Raw genomic sequence first — 11,195 nt, 5'->3', positions numbered from 1 at the left:
GAACCGCGAGGACTCGGCTCTCCCCGCTCTCCTGCGCCCGCAGCCGCGCTTCCCAGAAGGCCCTTGCAGCCAGCCGTTCCCGCTGTGCTAATTTCCTAGGGTTCTTTTAAAAATGATCACAAACGTGGTGGCTTCAAACAACACAGGTTTTTTATTTCACAGCGCCGCGGGTCTGAAACCCAGACCGGGTCTCGCTGGGCTGTCACGGGGACGTTGGCAGGGCTGGTTCCTCCTGGGGGCTCTGGCGGAGGGTGTTTCCCGGCCATTTCCAGCTTCTCCAGGCGCCTGCCTCCCTCGGCTCCCGACCCTTCCTGTCTCCGCGGCCGGCGGTGACGTCCCTGACCTCTGTGTCCGCGGTCTCGTCTCCCTCTCTGACCCTCCCGCCTCCCTCTTCCGTCTTTGAAGGACCCTTATGATGACCCCGGGGATGCGGGGATGATCCGGGCTCATCTCCCATCTCAAGGGCCTTCGCTTCATCACACCTGCAAAGTCCCCTTGTCCTGTGAGGTGGCAGAGTCCCAGGTTCCAGGGACTAGGACCTGGACGTCTTTGGGGACCGTGATTCTGCTGCGCACACCCGCACGCGAGTTCGTGCGCCATCTTTTCCACATCGCCTCGGTCGCGACGTCGATTCTCTACGTGTCGTGGATCTTCTCGTACGAGAGGCGAGGATCTCAGCCTCATGCGGCCGCCTCTCCTCACACCCGAGCGCCGTTCGCGCCGTGCCGCTGCGCCCTGCAGAGCCAGCGCGGGCGCCGCCCTTTCGTGTCCTCTCGAGAGCATCTTCCGCCCTGGACCTCCGGGCGCTGCGCTCCCCGGCCTGACCCATAGGGCCAGGCTGTCTTCCATCACCTTGCGGCATGATGGTTGGGTTCAGGGATGAGCACGGGGTGGCAGAGAGAGGGAGACAGAGGTGTGAGTGGAGACAGGGACACTGGGGCCACCGAGTGGCACCCCGACAGCCTTTACGACCCGGCCGGGGGCGTCGGCAGCGTCAGATTCTGCTCGCAAAGGGCCTCTGAGTTCAAGGGGAGGGAGCAGTGGACGCCGCCCCTTGCGGGGGGTGCGGCAACGTCCGGGAAGAACACGTGGCTGGAAGAACCGCCGTGCCTGGCTTTGGAAAACACTCATCTACCGTGCAGGCGTGACGCAGTTTTCGTCCTCGAATGAGAAACCTGTTCTCTTACCTTTCACCCCCCTCCGCGCGCCCTCCTCTGCGAACCCCGGCGCGGCTCGTGGTCTCAGGCGCACGAGGCCATCGCAGGCCCGGGGACCTTTCTCTCGTGTTGGCCCCACCCCCATTACGTTCCCATTGTGCGACCTTGTAATTTTTCTTTGCTTACTGTTAGAAAAATCGCTCTTGAAATAAATAATCTTTTTCCTTCAAAGGCACTTCCAGAATCAGTCGCACTTCCTGGAAGTCCTTTAATGATCTCTTTTAGCCATCCGAGAAAGCGTAAGGAGTTTTCACAGACTCTTGTTTAACGAGAGGCTGACGTGTGGACGATGGCCGTACGAACCGCGACCGCCCGCTGTCACCCTCCCTGGCTTGTTGCTCTCGGTTTAGAAACTGGTCTTTTGAAAATAATCTTAGGTAACCTAATTACGATATGACGTATAACATCTGGACCAGTTGGCTCAAATCAACATGAAATGAAAACCTCAGCTTATTTGGGTAAAAAGGAAGCAATAAGTTACGTGTAGGTTTCCAAGTACTTGCCGTGTTAAAAGCATCGTGTGAGAGCCAGCAGGGGCCGCCTGCCCGCCAGGGTGCACGTGGCTCTGCTGCCATCACGAAGGACGCGTCGAGCCCTGCGGGGCAGCGGCGGCCGGGCCGCCTGTGGAACCTCGCTGGCTCCCCTTGGCTTGATCCCGATCGCGGACGAGAGCACGTTGGCTGCCTGGGGCCCCGCGGCCTGCTCCGGCCGTGTGACCCCCTGCCATGGAGGGGGTCACGTGCCATGGAGGGTGTCCACGTGCGCTTTCCTCTCTAGGCCACCCTGCATGAGAGCCGATGAATGGGGGTGTGACAGCCTCTCCTGCTCCCTGGCTGCGTGACGACCCTCTGGGTGTTGGCCAGCTCAGGCTGTCACGTGAGCTGCCACCGGCGGGGGACTCAACAACAGAACTCTGTTTTCTCACAGTCCTGGGGGCCGGAGGTCCGAGATGCAGGTGTCGGCCGGGTTGGTGTCCTCCAAGGCCTCCCTCCGTGGCGGGCGGCCGGTCATCTTCTCCAAACGCTCCCCTGGTCTTTCCTCCGTGTGTGTCTGTGTCTTAATCTCTCCTGATGAAGACACAGTCACATTGCATTGGGGCCACCCTACTGACCTTGTTTGACTTTAATGAGCTCTTCACAGTCCCCATCTCCAAATAGGGTCAGTTCTGAGGTGTTGGGGGTCAAGACTGCATATGAGTTCTGTGGGGACAGTGTGGCCCATAGCACTCTGCCTCAGAGGCCCAATCTCTAACCTGCGAGTTTTAATGACAACCGTCCTAGAAGAAGTTATGCGAGAGTGTTTGTAGACTGTCAAGTGATGTGCACACAGTGTTGTCACTCTTTGCCCTGATGACTTGTGACTGCTTCGATCTGGCAGAAATACCAATCAGAGTCTGTCCCCTAGAACAGTGGTCCCCAACCTTTGTGGCACCAGGGACCGGTGCTCCTATGAGAATCTAATGCCTGATGGTCTGAGGTGGAGCTGAGGCGGTGGTGCTGGCGCTGGGGGGCAGCTGCAGATACAGATGAAGCTTCGCTCACTCACCCGCTGCTCCCTTCCTGCTCTGCGGGCCGGTTTCCTCCAGGCTGCGGATGGGCGCCGGTTCACAGCCCAGGGGTTGGGGACCCCTGCCCTAGACGGTGGGAAGAGCCAATAAGAGGTGGTGGGGTTGGGGCAGCCTGATGCAGTGGCTCGCTCCCTCTGCATCAGGGATTTCCCTTCCCGGCCACCCCAGCTGCGGATGCCGATACTTGCTCAGTGGAGGTTTGGTGGGTACCCACCGTGCCATGCCTCTGGGGACAAGGTTTTGAGGAGGAGGGAAGGGGAGGGATGACCCATACCAAGATGAAGAAGAGAGTTCTGAGTGTCTTGGTTCTCCATGTGGTTAGAAGTGACGGCATCATTATTGGGGGACCGACGGGGTTACTGGCTATCGGGAGAGGGTGATTTGCAACGTCTTCACTGAATCACATCCGGTTGGTTCTGATCAGATAGCTAAGTACTGCTACTCCCTGAACGTTTGCTGGCAGTGGGGGGGGGGGGCAGGGGGCAATAAACTTGGATTTAATTTCCTTTGGGCCATATGCTTTATTTTGAAGATAACATTTCTCAAAATTTATGGAGGTGCTCCTGCTCTCTAAATATACCCTTCATTTCTAGAAGGGTGAGGGAGGGGGGTGTCAAATCTCTTTCTCAGATGATAAATGACCAGCACCCCTTCTGCAATGCCCACACTCCCAACCTGGGGTTTTTCTCCAAAATCAGCAGGAGTGTGAGCAGATGAAGAGATATGAATCAAGAGATGTTCAAACATAAGTTTTCCCATATTAATAATGATGTTTAACTCTTAGGTCCCATTAGGGTTCTTGACCTCGTCTGTAGAGCCATATATGGTTGATTTATCGACTTGTTTTCCTTTTTCCTTTAATGTAATAGCTCTTTCTCATTATTTTCTGAATATGGCGTTGCTCTCCTTGTGGAATGGGAAACAGAAGTGGTTCCGAAGATCGTGGGAGAGGCTGATTTTGAAATCTTACTCCCTGACAACATGGTTGCTCAGAGAGCCCTGGGATTCCTGGATGTGGCCGTGAGCTTTCAGTGAGTTCACATGGTCTCGGAACCCCACAAAGGGCAGGAATGCATGCTTCTATGACTCAGGGAGGATTAGGTGAGTTAGACAGACCAAGTCTTGCAATCTCCTGAGTGATCTGCACTGAGTGCAGAGATCCTCTTAGAGTCACTCCAGAGCCCCTCCCCCTGGCTGTGGCCTCTTCCCTCTCCCCAAGGACCAGCAATTTACCTCCTCTCCTATCAGAAATTTCATCTATTAATGCATCTAGAGACGATGATTCTTAATCTCAGAGAATCACTAATGGTGGAATTTCAGGCATTTCCATGGGTTGTTTTAAATGGGGGTGGGGTGGGGTGCCCTGACTCACTGTAGGTGGCTGAAGTATACTGGTTTGGCTCTCCCAAGGTGTCATGTTGGGCCTGAGTTATATGTTCTCCTGGACGTGGATGAACAGATGTTGGGACAGTTCTAACATCCCCTTAGAAGTTCCCTCAGAGAGTATCTCTGGGAGCCCCTTTTTCACTGCTGTGGGGCTCCCTGGTTAAGAAGTGGCCCCTTCTTAGCCAGAGCATTCTTATCACAGCTGGAGCAAGGCAAGGGGCGGTGTGTGTGTGTGTGTGTGTGTGTGCATGTGTGTGTGTGTGAGGCTCTGAGCCTGAGTCCGGGGGCGGCAGCACCATGGCCAGAGGCATGCGAGGGTTCCTCGTGGGTACTGGTGAGAGCAGGTTGGGTCCAGCAGCTGGCACTTCGGGGAGGGGACCAGGAGCACGGGTGCCTTTCCCCTCAGACCTCAAGTGCCGGCCAATGGCTGGTCCCTCAGAAGCAGCGCATGGGGGGTTCTGGTTGGAGATGCCATCTGGCTGAGATGCAAAACCTGCCATTGTGCCACCTTGGGCAAGTTCCTCAAACCCTGTCTGTGCCTCAGTTTCTGCATCTCTAAGCCAGCACTGCAAGGTGCTTACAGGGTAGGTCAGACAATCTGGGGAGAAGCTGGAGCCTTCTGGGAAACACAAAAGCTTCTCTGGTGAGGTCGACCCCGGATTTGCAGCTGGGGCATTCTCTCCTGCAAGATTTTTCAGTGGTCGGAGTGGTGAGTGATGCAAGCGATGTTGAAAACCAGGAAATCAAGGGATCCAGAGACCTCACTGATGCCCGTTAACCTAACCAGGGAAGAACACGTAGGGGTCCGGGGGTCCCCTGAGCCGCCTGGATGGAACAAGGGCAGCGCGCAGGCCCCGGAGCCGGCTGTCCCGGAGGGGAGGGGCCGGCCGGCCGCAGGACCCTCTGACGTCCTTGACCTTGCTCCAGCGGTGCCTCGTGCGCTCTGCGTCGGAGACACGCACTTCGCAGCGCCTCCTCCAGGACGCGGCTCCCTGCAGGGTCGGACCAAGAAGGGGACACGCCGCCTGAGCTGCTCCCCCGAAACCTTCGCGAGGAGGAGCCCCAGCCTTTCGCCGCGTTGGGCGGAGCTGCGGAGCGGAGGACGGACAAGCAGGGCCGCGGGCGGTGGTCACGTGACCGGCGCCCGCGCCTCCGATTGGCTGGGTGCTCCCGGGCCACGCCCCGAGGGCCGGGCCTCGCTCCCAGGCTGCGACGCGGCTGGCCCGGGGGACGCGTCCTCAGGCGCCCTTGGGTGCGGTCACTTTGGGCGTCTTGCCATCCAGGCCGCGGTCGCGGTAGGTGCTTTGTGGGTGTCAGGAGGCTGGATACTTTACTTGCACTGAGCCTAATGTCCTGCGGGACTCTGTCCGTTGTTCCCCGTCAACGTGCAGAGCAACTTTAAGGAATAGGACTTCGCAGAGAATGCTCCAGAGCCCCGGAGGCGCCAGGCCAGGAGGGGTCGCATCCTCGCGGAGTCCCCTGTCGTGGGGCCTGAGGCAGGCTCTTGCCGCCCTGAGGGCACCCTTCCAGGAAAATCCCCGCAGAGGGCGCCTTCCTCTGCCCGCAGTGCCCAAGCTCAGCCGGTCCCACGGTGCTTTTCACTCTCGTTCAGGACGCCCCTCCCCCGCCTCCCCCCCCCCGCCACCCCCGGGTTCCCCAAGGCGGATCTGCAGTGAGTCCTCTGCAGTGATTCACAGTGGCAGACATGGTTTCTCGTCTTCCTGGCAGAAGGCGGAAGGCTGCTGCTGGCCGCATTCCTGTTCTGTGACTCGTGAGTGAATTCACGGCTGAGCCGGCTCAGGGTTCCCGCCCGTGACTCCCCTCCCCCACGGCCTCCTCCGGCTCCCCGCGGCGCCGAGCCCACGTGAGCGCCGGAGACCTGCGGAAAGCGGGGAACCTTCCCCGGGGGCTCACAGTGGACAATCACAGCGCAGCGTGCCACAGCTTCCGCCACCAAGTGGCTCCCGGCGGGCATTGTTCGGTAGAATGCAATGACCTCGGGTGTTGGGTGTTTTCTCCATTTCACCCAGGAGGACGCTGGGCCTGACGTGGTTGTGAATTACCCAGTGTCGCACCGCTGTTAAGTGTCAGAGTGGGGATTCCAATCGGGATCATCTGACTCCAGGATTCAGGATCTTTCCGTCTGGCCTTTCCACTCACCCCCAGTTAGCACAGGGTGATGCTAGGAGCCGAAGCTATTGCTTTTGTCTCCAGGACTGTGTTTATGGTTCCATTCGAACTGGTCTTTTAAGCAAAGCAAACTTGACAGATGTGGAGGAGAGGGAAAATGTTTCAGGCGAAGGGCATAGCATGTGCCAAGGCACTCGGCGCAAAAGAAACAGGCTTAGTCCATGGGGCTTCGAACCCCACATGTCACGTTCCAGTGTCCTCGTGCTTTACTCCTACACTCTCAGCCACTACGTGGCATCGCCTGGCTGTCCTGTGTACCTGAGCCCAGAATCGCCCAGGCTTCCCCTTCCTTGGCACATCTGGCCTACCCGGAGTGGATCCCTGTGGGAACGCAGGCCCTGAAGACCAGGTCGCCACCGAAGCTCCTTCTCACAGCCATTGGTTCGCCCCGCTCTAGTGACTTCCTTTTCCATTGCCTCGTGACACTTTTCCTGGCTCTGCTCTGTTCTCACCTGCTTGTGTACCAGGAGCAACGTTTAGACCTCCCGAGACTGCCTGTCGGGTCTTCCTCCCCTGCAGCCAGTTTCTAAGGTATTTTCTGTTACTGGTTTTAGATGGTTGAAGTCCTTTGGGGTCCCCTTCACTTTCTCATCAATACTGATGTTTCCTCAAAACCAACAGGGGTTCCCAACCACTTCGGGACCCTTTTCTTCACTGGCTTTTTACCGATGCAATATAAATTTAGGACTTCTGGTTGTAATCTAAGGATAAAATGGTGGATACTTCATTCCATAGAACTCCAGGTCCCCAGCGTGAGAGACAAGCAGAAGGGGATGGAGACTGGACTACATTTCCCAGCCGGCTGCTGGTGGGGGGGCGGGTCCCTGGACCAGGGGGCAGGGTGTAGGCAGCCCTGCTGTGGGGCAGAGGTGGAAAGGTGAGGGCTAGAAGAGAGCTCCATGGAGGAAAAGAGAAAGAGAGACAGACAGACAGACAGACAGACAGACAGAGACAGAGAGAGAGGGAGAGAAACGTAGAGTCTTTGAAATGTAAAGTACTGTGTTGCATCTTCAGAAATTCCTATGGAATAGTCTACATTCTTCTTCAAGACTTTTGGGGTCGATTTATGTTTTATTTTTTTATATTTTATTTTATCCTATTCATATTATGTTTTATTTCTTTTTGCTTCAACCCTCAGAGGAAGACTTCCAGGCACTGTAGCTATATTCTAGCTACTCAGATTTATCAGAATACAGCTGTTACCGGTGGATGGAAATCAATCTCAGAATGTTCGAGTAAAGTCGGTTTTCTTCCCAAAGTGAAGTTCAGTTGAGGAGCCCTGGAAGGAAACTGAGCAGTGAGTCTGTCCTCTAGACATGGTCCAGGCCCCACCTGCATCAGAAACATGGTCCCTGGGCCCCAGGAGGACCTACTGACTTGGACTCTTTAGAGACAGAAATCTGCGGTTTTCGCGAGGTCCCAGCAGCGGCAGGAGCACTGTGACACTGGGGAACCGCTTCTCTAGGCCACTGCTTTCACGGTGTGGTTTAGGACGGAGAAGGCGGAGGGAAGGCTGTGACGATCATGTTCAAGGTCAGGAGCTTCTGGCTGGCCGGTAAAGGTCCACCTTTGTCAAGGAAGCTGCAGGCCCGGGATGTGAATACCCACCACGACCCGCTTTGAGTCAGGACTTTTTGTGTTCGGGCCATGCTGTGTGGTGACTTCTGGTCTCTGAGTTTGTAGGGCCCACCAGGCTGGTCTTCCCTGAGCTTGTCAGCTTTAGTACGCGGTCCCTTTACTGTCCGCAGCACGAAGAGTGACTGGATTTCCCTCAGGAACACTGGCCACGTGGGCAGAGTGTCCAGTGTCCTCCAGTTTCCTCAGTTGCCCCCACTGGTCCTGTCCACCTCGCTTCACACCTCGGCACGTGGCAGGCGCCTCTGCCTTTCCGTTGTCAGGAACAGCTGATGGTAATACAGCGTGTCCCATTCACAGACAAATATTTTATCTTTGAGATTAACAGATCATTAAAAGAAACTTGTATCCCTCTAAGCTGGACACCACATCACTGTCACACACAGAAACCTAAAAGTCGAGGGAGAGAAGTTCAGAATGGGGACCTTCGCACTGTAGAGCCAGACCTTGCTGTCACGCGTCCTAGTGTCTGGGCAGGGTGGCTTCTCCTCCTCACTGCTGTCCTCGCCTTGTCTCCATGCCTGCCCCAGGGGTGGAGGTGTGGCTGGCAACCGGCAGAGGTTTCTGCCCCCTGAGGCGGTGGTTCTCAAGGTGCAGGGGAGGGGGACTCTTTATTTGGCAATGTCCGGAGGCGTTTTTGGTTGTAATATTGGCATGGGGTGTGTTACTGGCATCGAGAGGGTAGAGGCCAGGGATGCCGCTCAACACCCTACAACACACAAGACAGCCCACGACAGCGGATTCCCAGGCCCCAGACGTCAGGGAGCCATGGGTGGAAACTCTCCCCTGAGGCAGCGAATCAAGCACTGTGGGTAATCAGAGTCCCTAAGTTCATGCAGTTTCACATGTGGTACCTTACCTCCTTTTGTCCTCTTGGTGGCATGGACCCTCATTTACAGTCTATCAGCACCGAGCTGAAATGCTCTGCCTGGAATAGCATGGCCTGAAAGAGGCCAAGTCAGGCCCAACCCAAGTCTTCAACCCCCTGCCGCAGGCTGTCATGGGGGCCTGGGCCTGCCCCCTGGGACGGGGGTGCTGGAGAAGCCTGCCCTGCATTCACTGGAGCTAAGCAGGCCCTTCACCCTTGGCCTGGGGCGCAGACTCGACCTGCAGCAGGGGAGTTGGGCCCCACACCGGGGCCAGGGTTCGCGCCCTCACAGGTAGATGCTAAGCTGAATCCTGCCACGATGCAGCTTCGGGCACCCTTTCAAGCACAGCGTCTCCTGCTCTCCCAGAAGGACAGACGGCTGGCATTTCACGGCACGTACGCATGAGGTCGTGGGACCGCTCGCACCTGCGTGCTGGTAGTTGGCTGCGTGAGAGGCAGGCCTCGTCTGAGACTTGCTTCCATCGCACTCGGGAAGGGAGGTTTGCCGGCATGTGCGAGGGGGGCCCACCCACAGGTAGACGCGGGTGCTGCAAAACCAGCCCCCAAGGGTCTCGCGAGACCCGCACGGCCTGTCTGGCTTGAGATCAGCCACAGCTCGCGGTGTCTGGTCTCCGACGAGTCTGATGTGGCTTTTTAGGAAGTAACCACGCTGTCGGTGTCCCCGCCGGGGGCTCGCCCCGGAGAACCTTTGAAACAGTGTGCGGAAGGCCGAGGCCGCGGGGTTCCAGTCGCGGGGCAGAGAACGGGAAAGGAGGCAAGGCTCGCGCAGAAGAGGGAGTCCCCCAGTGAAGTCGTGAGGCAGACAAACGGAGGCCGTCCCCGAGTTTACTTCCTGGGTGTCATACCTTTGGGTTTGGTGAGAGGACGCAGAAGATGTTATCGGACCGTTTTCTTCATTGGATGTCAAAAAACCGTGGTTGCGTGATCCTCTTTTATCTCTGTCAGTAGGCGGAGTGCAGGCAGCAGCCCAGAGGAGCTCCGGGGTGGGAAGGGCATGAACGAGGCCTTTGGCCCTGGCGGTCGGTGTAGGTAGGTCGTGTAGGCCGTGGGGCAGGCCGATAGAGTTCATTCATTCAAAAAATGTGGAGCATCCGTCGGGGTGCCAGGACTGGGCCGGGAGCTGGCGGGGTGACGGCGATCGAAGCAGCAAAGTCTCTGCTTTTCTGGAAGCTACCTCCAGCGGAGGGGGAAGAGCAGAACCAGACAGACCAGGAGGTACACAGAATACCAGCCAGACGCCCCGCGGAGGCGAACGGCCGCGCGGGCAGACTCGCAGTGCTGTGGGCGGGCGGGGAGGAGGGAGGGCAGAAGGCCTCAGGGTGGAGGCCACTGAGCAGAGGCCCGGAAGAGGAGAGCGAGTGGGCCGTGCCGATGGGTGCTGGTCACTGTTTCGTTGCAGTTACTGTACTTTTCAGCTCCAGAATTTATATCTATATATTCTTTAGAATAATCTGTGCCTCTTTATTGATACTCTCTATTTGATACGGCATAGTTCTCACACCTTCCTTCAGACGTGGCCTCTGAATTGGTTCGCCGAGCATGTGCATCACGGCCTAGAGGGTGTGGCTTGCTGGGCAGGGCGGTCTGTCCTGCTTCTCCCCGTGGGCCACATTTCCTGTCCCTTTACACGTCTGGCGGCGTTCTCTGTTGAAGACTGGAACCTCTGTTCTTCATCATGCGTAGCCACTGGGATTTCTAGGGAACTTCCAGACAGATCAAATCATGACTGTGTCTGGGGGATGGGGTTTGGGGGAGCCCTGCGCCCCTCCTTCCCCAGTGGGAAGAGGACAGTAGGCCCAGGGCGAGTTAAATGACTGCAGAGCTCACAGTTCTTACTGAGATTCAGTCACTCACCTCGAATTAATCTCTTCAAGTTGTTGCAAAGCTGTGGGCTAGCTTCCAGAGTTTTGAAGAATTTGATTTTGACAATATTCTGTCATTCGCGGCCAGACCTAATTTCAGCATTTGCTTTGCTCGAAACGTTTAGTTTGCTTTTGTCCAGATGCAACACTGCTCTTTTTTCAGAGCCCATCTTTAACCCCACTCACCCTTCAAAGCCATTGCCTCTGCGGTCACTTGCCTGGCCAGGACACTGGCCTTTGTCCCAAGTCTTTGTCACTTCCGGGCATTTTACTTTCTGCTTTTGGCTGAGGCATGAGGACAGGAAGTGACTGGTTTCTGATGATATAATCATCATCTCACCATGGCTAACTGATTAGGAATTCGACTGGACTCTACATCTCGACCTCCGGGGCAGTTTTCTTTATACTTTTTAAAATTGAGCGCATATTATGAGCTAATCCTCTATTGG

General features: G+C 56.6%; 1 long non-coding RNA gene across 1 annotated transcript; it reads left to right on the top strand.

The window, feature by feature from the left end:
* Nucleotides 1-5,810: 5,810 nt before the first annotated feature.
* On the top strand, nt 5,811-10,334 carry LOC118601587. Its single transcript, XR_004950346.1, has 2 exons — nt 5,811-6,891; nt 7,499-10,334. It is a non-coding gene; the product is annotated as an uncharacterized LOC118601587 (long non-coding RNA).
* Nucleotides 10,335-11,195: the final 861 nt, after the last annotated feature.

The sequence above is a fragment of the Rousettus aegyptiacus genome, unplaced genomic scaffold (genome assembly GCF_014176215.1).
Source record: "Rousettus aegyptiacus isolate mRouAeg1 unplaced genomic scaffold, mRouAeg1.p scaffold_m13_p_4, whole genome shotgun sequence".
NCBI classification, from domain to species: domain Eukaryota; kingdom Metazoa; phylum Chordata; class Mammalia; order Chiroptera; family Pteropodidae; genus Rousettus; species Rousettus aegyptiacus.
Note: the sequence above shows the minus strand (reverse complement) of the source record. Positions and strands in the feature narration are given on the sequence as shown.